We start from the raw sequence: 16,659 nt of genomic DNA on the forward strand, positions 1-16,659 counted from the left end.
CTCAGAGCACAGACGGAGGCAATTTAGAGACCAATTAATCTAGCCAGCATGTCTTTGGAAGGTGGGAAGAAACCAGAGGAATCAATGAAAAGCCACACAAATTAAGACTGTAAGCCTGTTTAACAAGATGTTAACCCAAATATAGTCCAGTGTCTTTTTGTATACAGTATACTTGTATTGTGTTAAGCACAGTATTTTATTTTAATTGCCATTATAGATTCTTGATCATATTAAATAAAACAGCAAATACAGCAAATGAAAGCAAAAACCAGTAAGTTTTATGATTTCATAAAATTGTATGTTTAACTTCATTATCTCTATGCATTTGTATCTTTTAATGAGTAGTTATTTCTCTATAACAGATAGTGACTTAGAAGGGTTCACTTTGTGTTCAATGAATGCAGCATATCTGCATTTTTTATAGCACTGTCAATGCTGAAATTTGTAGGATATGCTGTTGCTCAGAATAATCTAGCTGCTGTGTCACCTAATGAAAGGTCGCAAATATTCTGTTTATTTTCTTCACATTAAACTCAACTGGACAAATAGATCACTTTACAATTTTCAAAAATTACAAATTAACTTTTGTATTTTATTTAATGCTCATTTTGTAAAACCCTTTACAGGGTTCTAACTTTTTTTATTGTAAATAGATGTATCATGTTATTGCAAACACTGTAAAAAATTCTACTAAATATTACAAAATGTTTAGCGATGTTACCTTAGGAGAATAAACAAGCAAACAAACAAATGGAAACATACAGTACATGCATAAGGTCACTTGGATTGAAATCTCTCACCTGCAACTTCACAATTAAAAGTACAGTCCATAATAATTGTGTTTCATGCTTGTATTTACATCACAGTATAACATTATGATTGAAGATGCATCTGGTACACATAAAGCTTTCAGGCCATACCAGCATGGGAGCTTTTAGTTCAAATTAACAACTGGTCAATGTGCAAGAGGTTAGTGCAGTCATTTTGATTTGACTGTACAGTCTTCAAAGCATGAAGTTTCAGAAAAGTGATACTATCTTAAAACACCATCTTAAAAGAAGGTTCTGCTGAAAGTTCCCAGGTGGGATGCGAACCAAGCTGTCACTCTGCCTGTCCATGTGAGAGGGCTGTTTTCCTGTCAGAAACATTTTTTCATTCACTGGAATTTTGAAGTATATCCTGTAATTGTCTATATTTCCTTGTAAAATCTGTTAATAATGTTGATGACATATAGGTCTTTCATCAATTGCCTAGATGACAAAATTTCAAATGCTGACATTCTACAGCTTGAGTCTGAATTTAATCAGTCAGTAGATAGGAATAGTTGACAACTCTCCTTTTATTCATGTCAAACTGTGCAAAAACTACATGTAATGTTTTGTACCATCTTAAGTAACAAGCTGGCAAAAGAATGGGAATACTTTGCTCCAACTACCATTTATTTAAATTAAAAGCTAGCTTATCTTATCAATAATTAATCTAGGCTGATGTCATTCACAGATTCTGCAAATAACTGACTAATTACGTGTGCTCAAGGAATAACTTATTTCATTGCACAAAGTATCGCATGACTTTGAAACCTCATTCCATAAATAACTGTACAGTGGGATTAATTGACTTTTGGCTCAGATCATGTCAAATACTTTGATTTTTTCTTGAGGTGTGCCATGAAACCAGAAGGGGAAAGCAAAAGGCTGTGAGTTCAGATGATAAGCATTGGTTTTAAGTATTAGAATAAGCTAAAACAAAGTTAAAGAGTGAATTAAGCAAAAAGACGATGATACTAATTCGTCATGAGCCACCCAGAGAAGAACAGCAAATAGTATTGACTCAGAAAATAACATACAGGAAGTCACATCCCATGGTTTTTTGGGGAACCAGGGGACATCTTCGATCAGTCCCGTTTTTGGCCTTTGTCTTGCTCTAGGGGGATGGGCACGGGGGTAACAGGTCACTTCCTTCCTTTGTGCCCTCTCAGCTGTAAATCTGGATAACAAGTGGGACCCCACTCCAAACAGGATGCACCATCTTAACTGGACTACCCTCTGAACACGTGCACATTCTTAAGAACAAAAAAAAAGGAAAATGGAAAAAAAAACAGGTTCAAAAATTCAAGGTTAGAGCCCATCTGCTCTCCCCTTTATTGCAAATGCCAAAACCAAACAAAGAAGAACTGTCTCTTACATAAAAGGTGTAACACCTGTTGCCTGAAAGCTAAGCTAATAAATGAATGCAGGAGTTACAATCCTATCTAACTCAATGAAAACTCTTCGGGGTGGGGGGGGTGAAAGCTTGTCTTAGGTAAACTAATGCAAACATGATGATCAAGGAAAACATTGCCAAATCATTGCTTACGATTAGCAGACATTTTGTACTGCACTAATTAATCTTCTTTGGAGATTTGGAAGTCAGCACCAGAATTCCATAACTGTTCCTGAACGCCTGTGATGATGCACATTTAAACTGAAAATAATTCAGAATTGAACACAGCCCAGTATTCTTAAAAAAGTACTATTTCTATTCACAGGCAAATGCAGAGAATTTATATTGAAAATGTCAAGGAAGGGATTTATTTTTTCAATCTTTTATGTATGGAATAGATGGTCTGCATTTTTTTTTATCTCAATTACCAAATGGTTCATAATTGCTCTTAGGAAAGGCATCTTCTTAGCAAACTGCTTCATGCTTACATTGTTGATACAGGAAGTAGACAGGAACAGACAGTTCATTTTGTACGTTTGGACATTAGCAGTGCAACCATACCAACCTGCAGGAAGCAGGCAAATTTCAAAGCTAACCTTTCCTTTATTATGACAAGGAAAATTTGTCCTAAACTAAAAGTCGAGCTGAAAGAGGTTTGGATCAGTAGAGGAAGTTCAGAGAGAAAAAAGTCACATGATTGCACTTGAACATTTGATTTCCTTGTCAACCTATTTCTCATTCCAAAATCCTTCAAGTTACTGTATGTGAACCTGGTAGACCAGACTGTACGGCATGTGGGATTTGAAAGATAGTGCTGTGTCTGCCAAAGTATGTCTGTATCCTTTGTTTTTTAATAGGGCATGGAAACTTTAATTGTTGTTGTACTATTTGTTGTAGTTGTCATACTGGAAAGGGCTTCAGTCACCAAGCTTTTTTATCCCTGAAATAAGAGCACTGGTGTCTGTATCGAGGCAGAAGAGATTGTTGGGCTCGGTGCTATATTAAACTTGTAATTAATATTGTGAATACTCATTTCTTAATTGAATTCTTGCTTTTAAATGTTAAACAATGATTGTTCCCTACATTTTTTTAGAAGATACGCTAAAAGATACACTATAGATTCTATAGAATAGGTACACTAATCATGATGCTAAACATGTAAGCAGAATATAACAAAAATTCGTCAATAGGACACATAAACTGATAAATAAGGGGCTCACATGTGAAGTGTAAAGTGTTCCCCTTAATATAGGAATGCAGGTCTTATTATATGTAATTCCTATTATGAAAGTAACATTCTGCCATGTAGCAGTATAACAACACATTGAAGTCTGTGAATTATAAAAAGAGACTGCCAGAAACCTCTTAGAGAATAAAAAAAATAAAAATAACTGTATAGTCCCTACTTTTGGAAAATAGGGGTTTCCTAACACTGATGTACCCACATAAAAAAAGGCACAAAGTTGTTATGGGATCTAGATGTTGAAAATTCAGTGAATTGAATTTTACTGAAGCAACCCTGGTGAGAGACCCTACTCCAGGTCTCAACAGTAGAGCCCTGCTCAGGGTTTGAGCCCATAACCTCCCATCACACGTCTGGGGTCGTAAGCACTACATCTTCTATTTTTCCAATGTAATCTGGTGAACCTTACCATCAGACAGCTTCCTGAGCCAAGGATCATTATGCTTACCCTGAACTGTCTTGACCAGGTTTCAGAGCTGCAGGCATATGTCTTGCACCTCTCATGACGCAATGACCCTGCATGTCCTTTGTGTGGCGTGCATACCCATTTGTAACCCACATTTCATTTTTTTTTCACTGGATTTCATCTTTGCATGGATGACAGAGTAAAAAGATTTGCTTGCAAATTAGACCTCTCTACCTTTGAAGAAATGGCTATTCTACGCACATAAATTTAGAAGTTCTATCTCATACTTTGTTGAATAAAAAAACCAATTGAACTGCATTCAGTCACGTACCAGCAATACACAATATACTTGACCTTAGAGTCTTATTCCGTAAAAAGCTTGCTTTCTTAAAAGGCCATGCACCCAAAAGTAGATCTTGGTTTCATTTCTGAGCTCATTGACAATAATTCAATGCAATTGTACGTGTAACAAATATTAAGGGTCAAACAACTGCTACATGATAATTGTAGCTAATACAATTTATGTATGCACTGTAATGTATGTACAGTAGCAAACATTTTTTCCAAAATTAAAAAGACTTTTCAGGAACTTGCATGGAACATACCATACCTCTTTGCTTTCTGGGGGATTTTCTGTTAACAGATACATATTGATGTGCAGTACATGTAAACTCTGTACTGTGATGAAATTAGAGATGTGCTTTAGCTATCTTTCAATATGTTGATGTCAGTGTCACTTAATTTGCACTTTAAATCAAAAATATTTGTTCAGTGATATTTATTAGGTCTTTGAAATTGTCACTTCTGGAGTCATTTGGAAAAGTTAATGTGTAGAGTGAGCTGATTAAGACCTCTGGGGTGATCTGTGGCTCCACAGAGCAGGTCTGCTCAAGTGGGATGACCTTGGGTTAATGATCGTGAAAAGAGTTTAGGGTAACACTTTATTTCAAGGAGAACAAATAGCATGTTTAACTTTAATAGCAGCATAACAGCATAACAAACCCAGTTGTTAACGGTGAAGTAGCCATTAATCATGGAATGATCCCGACTGGACTGTTCCAATGGGAATTGAAAAGACTTAGCTGTGAATACTTTACTAAAAGGATACTAAAATCTTAACAGCGATAAGAGAATGGACTAAGAACATTGCTATGAGTTTATAAGCTAAACATTATTTAGTGTTTAATGAATATCCACTGATGGTGAATTATACATACACTGTTATGGACCACAAGAAAAATATTGCTTAATAAAAATCAGCATCGTGTTAGGGATTAATTATTACAAATTGAACAGCCAAATAATATCAAATGACTTGTTCCTTTGCAACATAAAATAACACCCGACTGAAATACAGTAGGTGTCCAACAAATTCCCATTCAAATCTTCCATTCAGTCCGGAGAGCACTCACTTTCCTAGAATCAGGAAGATGAGTGTACAAAGTGCCAAAATCCCAAGTCAGAAAATAAACCTTTCTAACAATGCGGCATTGTTAAAAAAAAAAACGAGTGTTAAGTGGTCATTTAAGAAGACACAAGAGAAAATGTGTATTACAGCGTGCAATCTTGCGCTTTAAAAGACAACTTTCTTTGCCAAAGTTTCCAATAACTGTGCCCAGTTGTATTGACTCATTCATCCCTAAGGTTTTTGCCACGCAGTGGTTTCAAATGCCCTTTTTTTATTCTGCTTGGCTGTGAACAGTAGCACACTGGAAAAAGTCCAGGTAAGACATTGCACGCCTGCTGTTCTCATGGCAGGAAGAGAGAAAATATCTCAGTGATAAAACTTCAGTAATAGCAAAGGGATTGTTTTACATGATATTTCTGAATATTTCTGAAATAAAAAAAAACCAAATCAACAGAACAACCAGCAAAGTGTTATTCAGATGGGTGGACAGTTTGCTGGGTTAAGACAGTGGGGGCAGTCCAAGAGACACAGTAGGTAAGAGAACGTGTCAGTCAGGCCTTCAGCTTGGCCATCTTCCAGTCCTCGCTCAGAGGAATAACATTTTTACTACATGTCCAACAATATTGAAAGCAAAGGGTACTGTATATATATATATTCACTTAAAAAGTTTGCACAAAAATTCCAGAAAACCTGCAGTACGATTCAGCCAGCCTTTGCAGAAATGAGAAGTTGGTTCTTCTGTGGGTTTCAAAGGAGGAAGGAAGAATGAAAGAAAGTAAATATAAAAAGAAAATCTATCGTTAATTAGCATTCAAACTCAGAGCTGTCCCCTGGGTGTTTTGGATGACCTATTTCCCGCGGCCTTGAATTACTCAGCCTGTTCAATCGGCCTTTTAGCAGACAGGGAAATACTGAAATGAAAGCAGAGACAGAATATAAATACAAACAGTGAGCATTTAAATCACCCATAAATCTGTTTCAGGAATACTGAGCAAATTCCACTGATTTTATTTTTTCATACAATACTTTCTATTCTTTTGTGATGAATATGTGATGAAAAACTGTTAATTATCATGCAGTCCCTCCTGCATATTGTGTATGTCTATAAGTAAATGCTTATTTATTACAGATTAAAAAGCTTTTTCTGTGTCACTCACATCACAGCATGACCAAACATCAGTGAATCATGTTTTTTTCTTCCCGATGACTCATGTTACCCTTTCTTTCAGCCTGTTGATTAAATATTTGGAAATATACTTTGGTATGTTTCTGAAGTTATTTGTTATATATATGATTGAAAAATGACAGCAGGGTCATTTAAAATGAAATCGCAAAGACTGGTATTTTTTGTATTTTAAGCACCAATGAGCTCATTCTCCCTGTATAAACCCCCATTTCAGAACAGCTACAACTACACCAGTGAGTTCTGTGGAGGTGTCTTGATTACAGGCTTTTTGTAAACTGGGTTTCGGCTTCTTCTGTCATTTTGTACACAGACTTGCCCTTATAATATACTACTCCAGAATCTTGTCTTTTAGAAAGATTTTGTTGAGCTTACTATGTTCATACAGATCTCTTGGTAATCACAGCACTTTTGGGGTATTATTTTCTTCCAAGAAATCTTCTTAGTTTCTTCTGTGTCTGCTGGGATTAAAATTTGTCATACTGCGTATTCCAGAAAAGAAGAAGCTTCTGAAATGATGTGTCAAAGACAGGTGGAAGGAAGTCAACAGGGGAAGTAATTAGTGGCACACTGAAACTACAGTTAACCAACTGCCTTCAATGTACAGTAATACCCAGCTCTCCCTTGCTTTAGCCAAGCTGCTCTAATCTTGAAAGATCAAGACCTTTCAAAAGCTCAGTATATACCCATGTATTTACTAGTGGGTGCAAGTAATTAACACCCTGGACTGCACGTGATTAGTGGGATTAGGAGAGGTCTGAGCAGCTATAGTCACACTGTTGGACACTATCTGTGATCAAGATGACAGTTTGTCAGGTTGCTACATTTCTGAGCGAAAGAGTGCAGGAAAAGAGTATGTGGTAGCAAAGGCACTAAGGGTTCTAGGTTTTAGAGGATCAGGGAAAACAGCCAGCTACAGACAAATGCTACTTTCAGTGGACCATGTTCCTGTTTACATTCCCATTAATCAAACTTCGAGAACTTTCTACTAGAGTTACTTCAGTTTCTGAAATGTGAAGTTTTGAAGGCAAATCGTCGAAGCAGAAGCTGCAACGGAAAAACCAGCATGAAGTACAGACAACATGTATCAGAAAAGGCAACAAAGAAAAAACATCAGTCATCAGGCATCAGAATGCGAACGACATTAAATATTCCTTCCTTCAGAACTGTCATGACGAAACTTACATAAATCTGAAATATGCACAGTATTCGATAACAATGAATCATGCAGAGAATGAAAATGGCACCAGCTCCAGTTGCCTGGCAGAAGAGTACACATTAAAAGGTAAATCAAAGTAATAGACAGCTAAAAGCATTCCTTCTACAACCCCTAACAATACAGGCTGGGCCTGTTAGCAGAAGGTTCACTAAATCCATTGTCATCCTCCCCCTAACTTAAAATGAGCTGAAGTTAAGAAATGGAGAATACAGTATATGGGTCAATTTACTTCTGTGATAATAAAGAAAGAGGACTGATATAGTATTGAAGCTGTATATACCACTGTCTTACCAGTACTTTCCATATGATTGTATGTTAAACATAATAAAGTCACATAGCAAACATATGTTTGCTCCAAGACTTTTAACGACAACTTAGAATTGCTTTACATCCACTCAAATCACAGGTAAAATTCAAGAAAAATTAATCACAGGTAAAATTAAATGTCTCATTTAAATGTCTCATAAAGACTCATATAAATGTCATTAATATGAGCTACATTGTTCAAGTACAGTTTCAAAGTAAAAGGATTCAATTGGACTTGATGTTTATGTGGACTTCTAATTAACAGAACCAATGTGAGTTTTTCCCTTATAATTTTTCATCAATGTATAACAGTTAAAATTAAGGATCTCCCTGTTGTCTTTCAGTGCATTCATCCGAAATTGCCTGAACTCCTGTGTCCATGTCCTAACTATAAATCATCCTTCCTTGCTCATCAAGCTTTACAACACCTGATTTACAGCAGCCAGGCTCTCTACTTGTGTGGCACATATCCTGCAGAGGTCCAATATAGAAAGAGAGGCCAAAAGGAGACCAAAGAGTTAATCAGCTGCTCCTGTGTTAAGAAAGTCTGTATACGCCATCTATGGCCAGTAGCAGCTGGCAGGAAATGGGTAGGAAAACTGGCCACAGATAAACTGTAGGAATCTAAAAAGCAACAGAACAGAGAGCATGGGACAGGAAGTATAGGCGTCAGGCCACCAAGTGATATGGGGTTTGCAATCACATGCCATTTCGAGATTGTAGCCGCTTGATAATGGTCAGAAGGCACAGCTGTCAGAGCATGATGAAGTAACCTACGGGGAAGTGTTGGGCTGAATGTGGCAACAGCCCGGGGTTTTACTGTTGGTAACTAGAAACAACTCATCCTGTCACAAGACACTTAAAAAAGTGTTTCTTGTTACGTGAATAGCGGGGTGCTGACATGAGACACAAATGATCTTTTATAATGCTTTGCAAAAAAACAAGGGTTTAACAGGCACCATGTATTTATTGATTATGTCTGTCATAGCTTTGTAATGTGTTGTTTTGGTATGATCTTTTCTTAAAACGTAGGCCATTTTTTGCTTGAGCTTTCCAATCCAATCCCAAGCGTGTTTCAACGTAACAGTGAAGCTCTGTTAGTGAGGGCCTCTGACCAGTCAACAAGGACAGAAAACATTCAACTTTAGTTAGTTCAAATAATTTTTGTATGTCTTTCTTACTGTTTTGCAGCAACAATAAAATCCACAAAGCATGGACGTACAGTATTCTGAGCTATTTTCTGAAATTCCAAACCACAGAGTCCTGGGCACTCTTCTACCTACCAGAAGTGGTTGTAAATCTGCAAATGTTCCATTTTAGACAATGCAGCTGCAAGACAATTAAAATAACTACATTGAAGCATTAAGCATTTTGAAAGCGAGGTACTCAGATGTGATGGGTTTTTTTTTGCTAAAATATGCAGGAATTTAAACTATGAGTTTAGATCAAATTGACTGACAAATTAATTCATACTGTTCACACATAAGTAAATTTTGCAACCGAAAATTACACATCAGTTTCCAGAAAGCTGTATTTTCTTTAATTCCTGAAATATTTAATGCATTTTTTTTTTAAATTCTATATGTTTTGTTACTATACGACCTCTCCTTTAACTGTCAGGTTGTTTGCTTTAATTTTTACATTTCAGATTGTTACAAATGGGGGGGTTACCAAAATGAAGAAAATCAGGAATTGACTGAACGGTTTAGTCAATAAATAAAATAATTATTCATAGCCCCCTACTTGTACATTTCTCCAGTATGTACCTGATCAGTTGATGTAGTTAGTCACGTGAATTCTTTGTTCTCTGGCACAGCTTTGGTGAAAAGAGTAATAATACAGGCAACACCTGGTTAAACAAATATTTATTAACAATGACAAAACAAACACAACACACAACATAAACATACAACAAACAGGTTACTGTATTTTCAGTATGTACAGACAAGGCACTCCAGAGACTGCTACCAAGACTGCTACCAAGTATTCGAAACCTAAATGATGCCTGCAGAGGCCAAAAATAAGAGGTAAGCTGCCTTCTAAACTACATGCAATACAAACTGCAGTTAAATTTCTTTCAAGGCAAACCCAGATGCCACAAAATGAATGAGAGCCTATCTCCTTATTCTAAAAATGCACCCACAAGCAGGAAAGGTTGTCTTTAACCGAGGAATTCTTGACTCAGGAAACCCAAGTTCCTTAAAAACACAGAACAGCAAGCTCTCTCTCTAGCAAGGCTCAAATACTCCTCTTCAATCTGGTTTTGTTCAGATGATCATAAAGTAGGGGGTCTAAAGTAGGGGCTCTCGTCTGGCACAAGCTTCAAGTTCCAACTCCTCTCTCTCTTGTGGTCTGACCTTCTCTTCTTTTTCTTTCTCCCTCTTATCTGATCTTATATGGTGTGTTTCTGGACTGTTGATTGACACTTACTCATTTACCCACAAATTAATTAAATAAGGTAACCTTAGGTAAACTTGATGATTGCTTTTGACCACAGGATCGGGACTCCCTACATTTCAGCAAACATCCCTTTTGCTTTGAAGATGGAAATGTTGACACTGCCATCTAAACTCTTAGACACACTTCCTAGTCACCTATAGCTGGATCTATATAGGTATAGAAAACCTAAATGATTTTCTTGTATAAATGGACGAGAAAATAGTTATCCATTCAGTTATATATATATAATACGTCAAATAATGAAAAAAGTTTTTAAAAAAGTTTGTAAGCTCTTAAAACTCAGAGTTGTACAACAGTTTGCATATAAAACAGAATATAACAGACGTTTAACAAAGTCACGGAGTAAATCCACCAAACAAAAACAAGAATTAAACAAAAACAAAAAAATGTTATCTTATATTTAGAAAGGCGGCTAAAAAGTGCCGAAATTGCAGCAGAGGTATCTGATTTTGGTTTGCAGATAAAAATGGACGGGCATCATAATAGTGAAACTCAAGTGCATGAGTGCAAGTCCCGCTTATACTCTGACCAAAAGGCACAATTGTAATAGTGTAGTTTAACCACAGAGCCCTCTGGAACATCCACAGGTGGATCAACGTCAGATTTGAAACAGTCAAGAATGGTAATGGAGTAGGAGCCAAAGTAACAAGAAGGACGGACAAGATTTCACTAGACAATTTTACTTGGAATACATCAAGATACTTGATCTGCACTTTAGTCCAGAAAGAGAAGAATGTTATCCACAGGCAGAAATCATCCGCCAATCACTAACTACCTTAACTGGGGCTGTTTCAGCATTCAAAGAGCTTTTTGCAAGTAAGATGAAATGGCAATTGAGTTGCGTCCATCCATTCCAGTTGGAAAGGGGAAATAGAACAGTAGCAATTAAGAGTTGTCATTGACATATTGATGAGGTTCGTAATTTCGGTACGAGTAGAGACGTGGAAATAATGTCCAAATCACAGGCAGTCGGTTTCATTTTATTGACAAACTCAATCACCAAAGTAGCATTCACAGCCGTAAAATCAGATAAAGTCAAACCTGTGAGATCAGGAGTAGGTGTAGCTGATTGCAGAAGGCGAGATGAACAAGCTAATTATTCAAATTAAAGGGGAAGTGCAGTCCCAGTTTCTCAGACCAGTTATTTAATCTCAGTAACGAAATAAATTAATTGACGGTACTGCAAAATGTTACAAATTCCAAATTAAGCACAAAATCGTGAACTTTGTGAAAGTTCTGTATGGTAACCATTTTGTTGCAAACCAATGGTCTCGCCACTGGAGGCGGTCCTTCCTGCTCACTAGTCACTGTCATTACTAATGTAATGAGATGTATGAGCAAATAAGTACAGGTTGTGCGGCATGACATTTCACCACAGAAATGTTCCAACGTGATCTGCATGCAGAGGTAACAAGCTAATAGTACTTGTCATCAAAATATCTAGTAGTCGAGAACTATATTTGTATTTGATTAAAAGTTTGTATTCACAAGCCTGCCTGTTTCCAATATAATAGGGCACCTATTAAGTAGTGTTGCCTCGTTCTGAATCGCAGACAGCAATATGGTTTGCACATACATGGAAATGTAGTCTATTTTGTGATGTCAGTTGGAGGATTTACATGTTACTGTGTACATTTTAATCTCGTTGTGGTTTGAAATGCACTCATCCATGCCAGTTTTTTCTAACCCCAAAATATAAAAATAGCATTTCAGTGCCCCTTTAAGTGTATTATTATGAAACAAAATGCATGAATGTGTTCTACTGTTCAATAATGGAGGGTAGGCAAGTGGTTTAGGCATTTTGTTGATGGTGAGAGAAGGACTTGAGGACTACTGAGACCTATCTCAAGGTTTCTATTTCAAAACAGAAATAGAAGGGGGAACTGTCAGCCATAAGAGTATCCCTTGAGGAAAACTAATGCTGTTCATAAGCCTGTAAATGAACAGTCAGCCCTGTCTTCCTCCACAAATGCCCAAGGCATCATCCTGATCCCTTCATAGAATGCAGTTCCTATGTCTATCATGAGGAAGAAAAAGCAACAGAAACAGGTTTTAGCAGGAGCTTAGTAGCGATGATTGGTGTTATTTCAATAGTGTATTATGAAAAGCATCAGAATCAGATCAGGTAGCCGCAAATAAAGGAAGGTCAACTGTCCAATATTTTTAAAGCAAATAATACACTATTACTTTGCAAGAGGAAAAAAATAAAAATATAAGAAAGATAAACTGTAATCATTACACTTCTAAGGGAACGTGTTATTTGAATTTATATTTGTGGTCGACTGCACTCAGGTTACACGAAGTCTAGAATTAGAGGCAATAATTCAAGATTTTGGGGTCATGCAAAACGTCTCCAAAGACATACTCCAATGGAGAACATTGCTACAGGAATTGAAAACGCTTTGTACTGTAACTCATGTAATTAGACTGTGAAAGATATATAACACAATTCATCTACATTATATATTGTAAATTGCACATTTACTTATAACTCAAGCAAACTTTTATATGCTTCTCACCATCTGTGGAAGTAAAACAAATCTATGGAATTTATGGAATTCTATGGAATCTATTGAATTCTCTGTGGAACTCTAAGGAATCTATGGATGCACAGTTGCTGTGTTGAGGGAAGCAGTTTTGCATTATTTATTCTTCCTGGCATAATGGGCTGTAGAATTTATACATAGCAGTGAATCATTCAAAGATGACCCCAGGGCCAGATGGGTCTAGGACACCAAAGTGCAAGATAAACTCTAATCAATGAATTAAGGTTGCAGAACATGCAAGGGTTTAGTATTTCTGTTGGAAGGTTTCAAATCATTAACCATAAGAACATTGGTATGAGGAAGGTTTCTGCTAAATGGGTCGCCATCATTGGTAACGTTCATTAAATCACCAGCAGAGAGAAGAGTTCAGTAAAGAGCTGCTGGTGGTGCAACTCCAGCACATTTTGCATCTAGTCTGGTTACCAGTGATGACACTCAGGGTTTTACTGGCGGGGCTCTGAACTTTAGACTGTGTTAAGGAGGCGGGCTCACCTCCAACATCCAGCCCTGAGGAAGTTCCACACCACGTAAAAATATCTATAGCAACTTCTATTTGAATTAAGAAGAGATATGGCTACTCCATTACAAAACTAGACACTGATTGGTATTATAGTGGCTTCCTGGTCTGACTGTCAATGCCATCCACAAAAGACAATAAGGAAAGTGAGCATTTAGAATTCCTCTGCCTGTTCACCTTACCTGTGTTTCACAGGGATCCATGGGACTGAACAGTCCAACCCCCACCTCCTACAATCCAACCCTTAGCCACCCCAAACTTCCTTTCTTATGTGCTACATTTATCAGAAAGCATGTCAGAAAATATTTTTCTAATGACTACTACTCTTTACTCTGATAATAAATGTTTCGTTTAGGGAATCTCTAGAAAAAAAAACATTTGAGCTTGCGTTGTGGTTATTAAACACCTGAGACATAAAAACAGGTTTGGTTTTTACAATGCTAATAATAATAGTATTGAAACCATAAAGGGCACAATGTAGAAAACCATGTTGCATGTTGAACCATGCAGTAAAAAGAGAGTTAAAGAGTAAGCCATTGATCTCGGTCTAATACTATATTAAAGACAGAACAAATTCAATTTGTAGCCATGTGTTTTTACCCATATACAGTATAGTGTATACAATAAATTTGATCTTAAACATTTCCCGATCTTGTCAGGTAAATACAAAAATTATACAAATTATACAAATGATAAATATACATTATATATTTCCTATTTCCTTTAAATAAACACTGATTCATGCTGGGTAAAATCCAGATGAGTTACTCATTTCTGAAAGTCTGTAAAAAATTAAGCCATGTGTGCAAATAGCTAAGATATTCCACTGTGCACAACAGTCTGAATTGCTGTAGGATGTTTGTACATAATTTCCATAATGTTGATGGTTATTTGTGGGAATTATAGTTCACTATTTAAAAACAATACCACAAAGCCTAACATTAAGATGGAAAACACCAATCTGTCTATTTTCCCTCACGTCAGACTTGATAGTGACTGGGTGTTTAAGTTTGTGATTTATATTGCATCTTTATTTTCTTGATTCAGTCCCTGGATAGTTTGATTGCCGTGGTAGACTGAACCTGTGTAACGAGTGGACTTTAAGAATCCCTTTCGGCTGTTTCTTGGAAAAAGTCTTTCAGGGGTGAATTAAAAAAAACCTCCACTGTCTCTGGTAACTTCACAGCCTGTTGGCAAAGGAAGAAAACCAGTGCTTTCACGACAAGAAGGATGTTCCCTGGGGTCCTGTTGCCAGCAGGTGAGCTTGAACATTGTGAGAGAGGTCAGCAGCCAGCCTCCCCCTGGGCAAGTGCCTGGCCTTGATGGAAATGTCATCAGGTGTGTGTTCTCCCCTCTAATGGCCTTAATGGAGAAGACAGAGGAGTCTGTGTATTCAAGCTAATTGGGTGACTCACCTGCCTTCAAAAAGCACTAATTGACAGACCAGGGCTCAGGGGGAAGCAGGCTGCTGTCGGAACCACGGCGATGAGTCCACCCAGAGAATGAGGAAATAGAGCCGTAAAATAATATCTCTATGATCTAGATTTTTTTTTCCTGCAAACCAAGCACTATAAAAAAACAGTGTCCTTAGGAAACATTCTGTCGTAGATCAAGCTTCGCTCCTGTGTTTTGTGTTTTGTCTTTTCCCATCACTGTTTGTTTTCAGCACATGCACTGGCTGTCGCTGACAGTGAACGGTTTTTGAAATAAACGTGTTATTGTCTTTTTTTAATTCTTCATTCAAGCGAATGAAGAAAATATAAAAAATCTGACCTCCGTAATATGCAATGAGTGCATTTTCTGACCTGAACTGCCAAATATATGTTGTTGTGTTCGCATTCAACTTATCAGTTTTCTGAAATCATATATAGGCACTTCTTTTGTGTCTCAGTGCTATTAATGTACTTCTTCATTGAGATGTTCTGAGAGTCTGACTTTCCATATGACTAAAGATGAATTATGCAACCATGATACTGAATTTGTTTTCTAAAGAAAGCATTTGTCAGATGTATACTGAGACTTCCTAAAACAGGTGGCTCTAAGTATACAGTAAACGTAGGCCTGCGTTGTACAGTGCAGTAGAAAAAAAGATAATTTCCTAGCAATTGTTCCCATTACTTTAATGGCATTTTCAAAATGATTTTGTAGTCCTAGAAATGATCTACTAAACTATATATCTTTTGCCTGTGTCATGGGTTTGGGTAATATCTTTGGTGTATTTTGTTGCAGAGAAAAATTAAATCACAAAGATTAAATACAAGGTAGAACGATTTCCAGATGGCCAGGCACGTACCGTTCGGAGTTTGGTTGCCTGACATTTTAGAATTTTGCAATCGCAAACACATTGGAAAGGGGTTCTTAACTGTGCCACACACCACAAGAATTCCCACTATGGTTAGCATATGCGTAATAAGTAAAATAGTACCTTTCCCATCAAACTTCAAACAGTAATTTAGATAATACTTAACCATTATGCTGTCATTGTCTAGCCAGAAATTAAATCCTATGCAATGTTCTTCTAGAACGGGACTTTAAATACTTCTAACATGTTCTTTGTCAAGTAAGGATGAAACATTTTGTGTCAATATCTGCTTTGGAGATTAGATTAGATTAATAACATAGAGAACTTCAAATCATAATTTTAAAAAAGGTAATTAAAGCTGTTGTAAAATGGTCACTTTAGCAACAATAATTCAAATTGCAAAAGCCTTTATATGGTGTGTTAATATAATGCAAGTAATTAACATTTATTATCATTATTCAAAATGGTTCTGGTAAATTTAATCATTCTGCTATCATGTATGCAGTATTTTATGAGGAGTCAGCCCATAAAAGAGATGTATTAATTTAAGGTAAAATTCACTTTTCTATAGCCCCAAGCAAACAACTTTGTTTCACAGTTTAAGTACATGTTCACGGCTGATTTAATGAAGCCCTAAGTGTGAAACATCAATTAAAGTCAAAATCTGGAAATTAAACTTTGGCCAAACCTTCTTCAGTTAATTAGTGTGATAGTCGAAATGTGTGCATATTTTTAAGATTTAGTGAATTAAAAAAATCAAAGATCAGGAAAAATACCTAAAACCTTCGCAATTTATATCAATTGCTCTGGGGTGGAGCTTAAATGATGAATTGTTTAGAACTTTTTTTATGTTTGTCCATGTTGGAG

Source organism: Atractosteus spatula, chromosome 2, assembly GCF_055471065.1.
Source record: "Atractosteus spatula isolate fAtrSpa1 chromosome 2, fAtrSpa1.hap1, whole genome shotgun sequence".
Lineage (NCBI taxonomy): Eukaryota > Metazoa > Chordata > Actinopteri > Semionotiformes > Lepisosteidae > Atractosteus > Atractosteus spatula.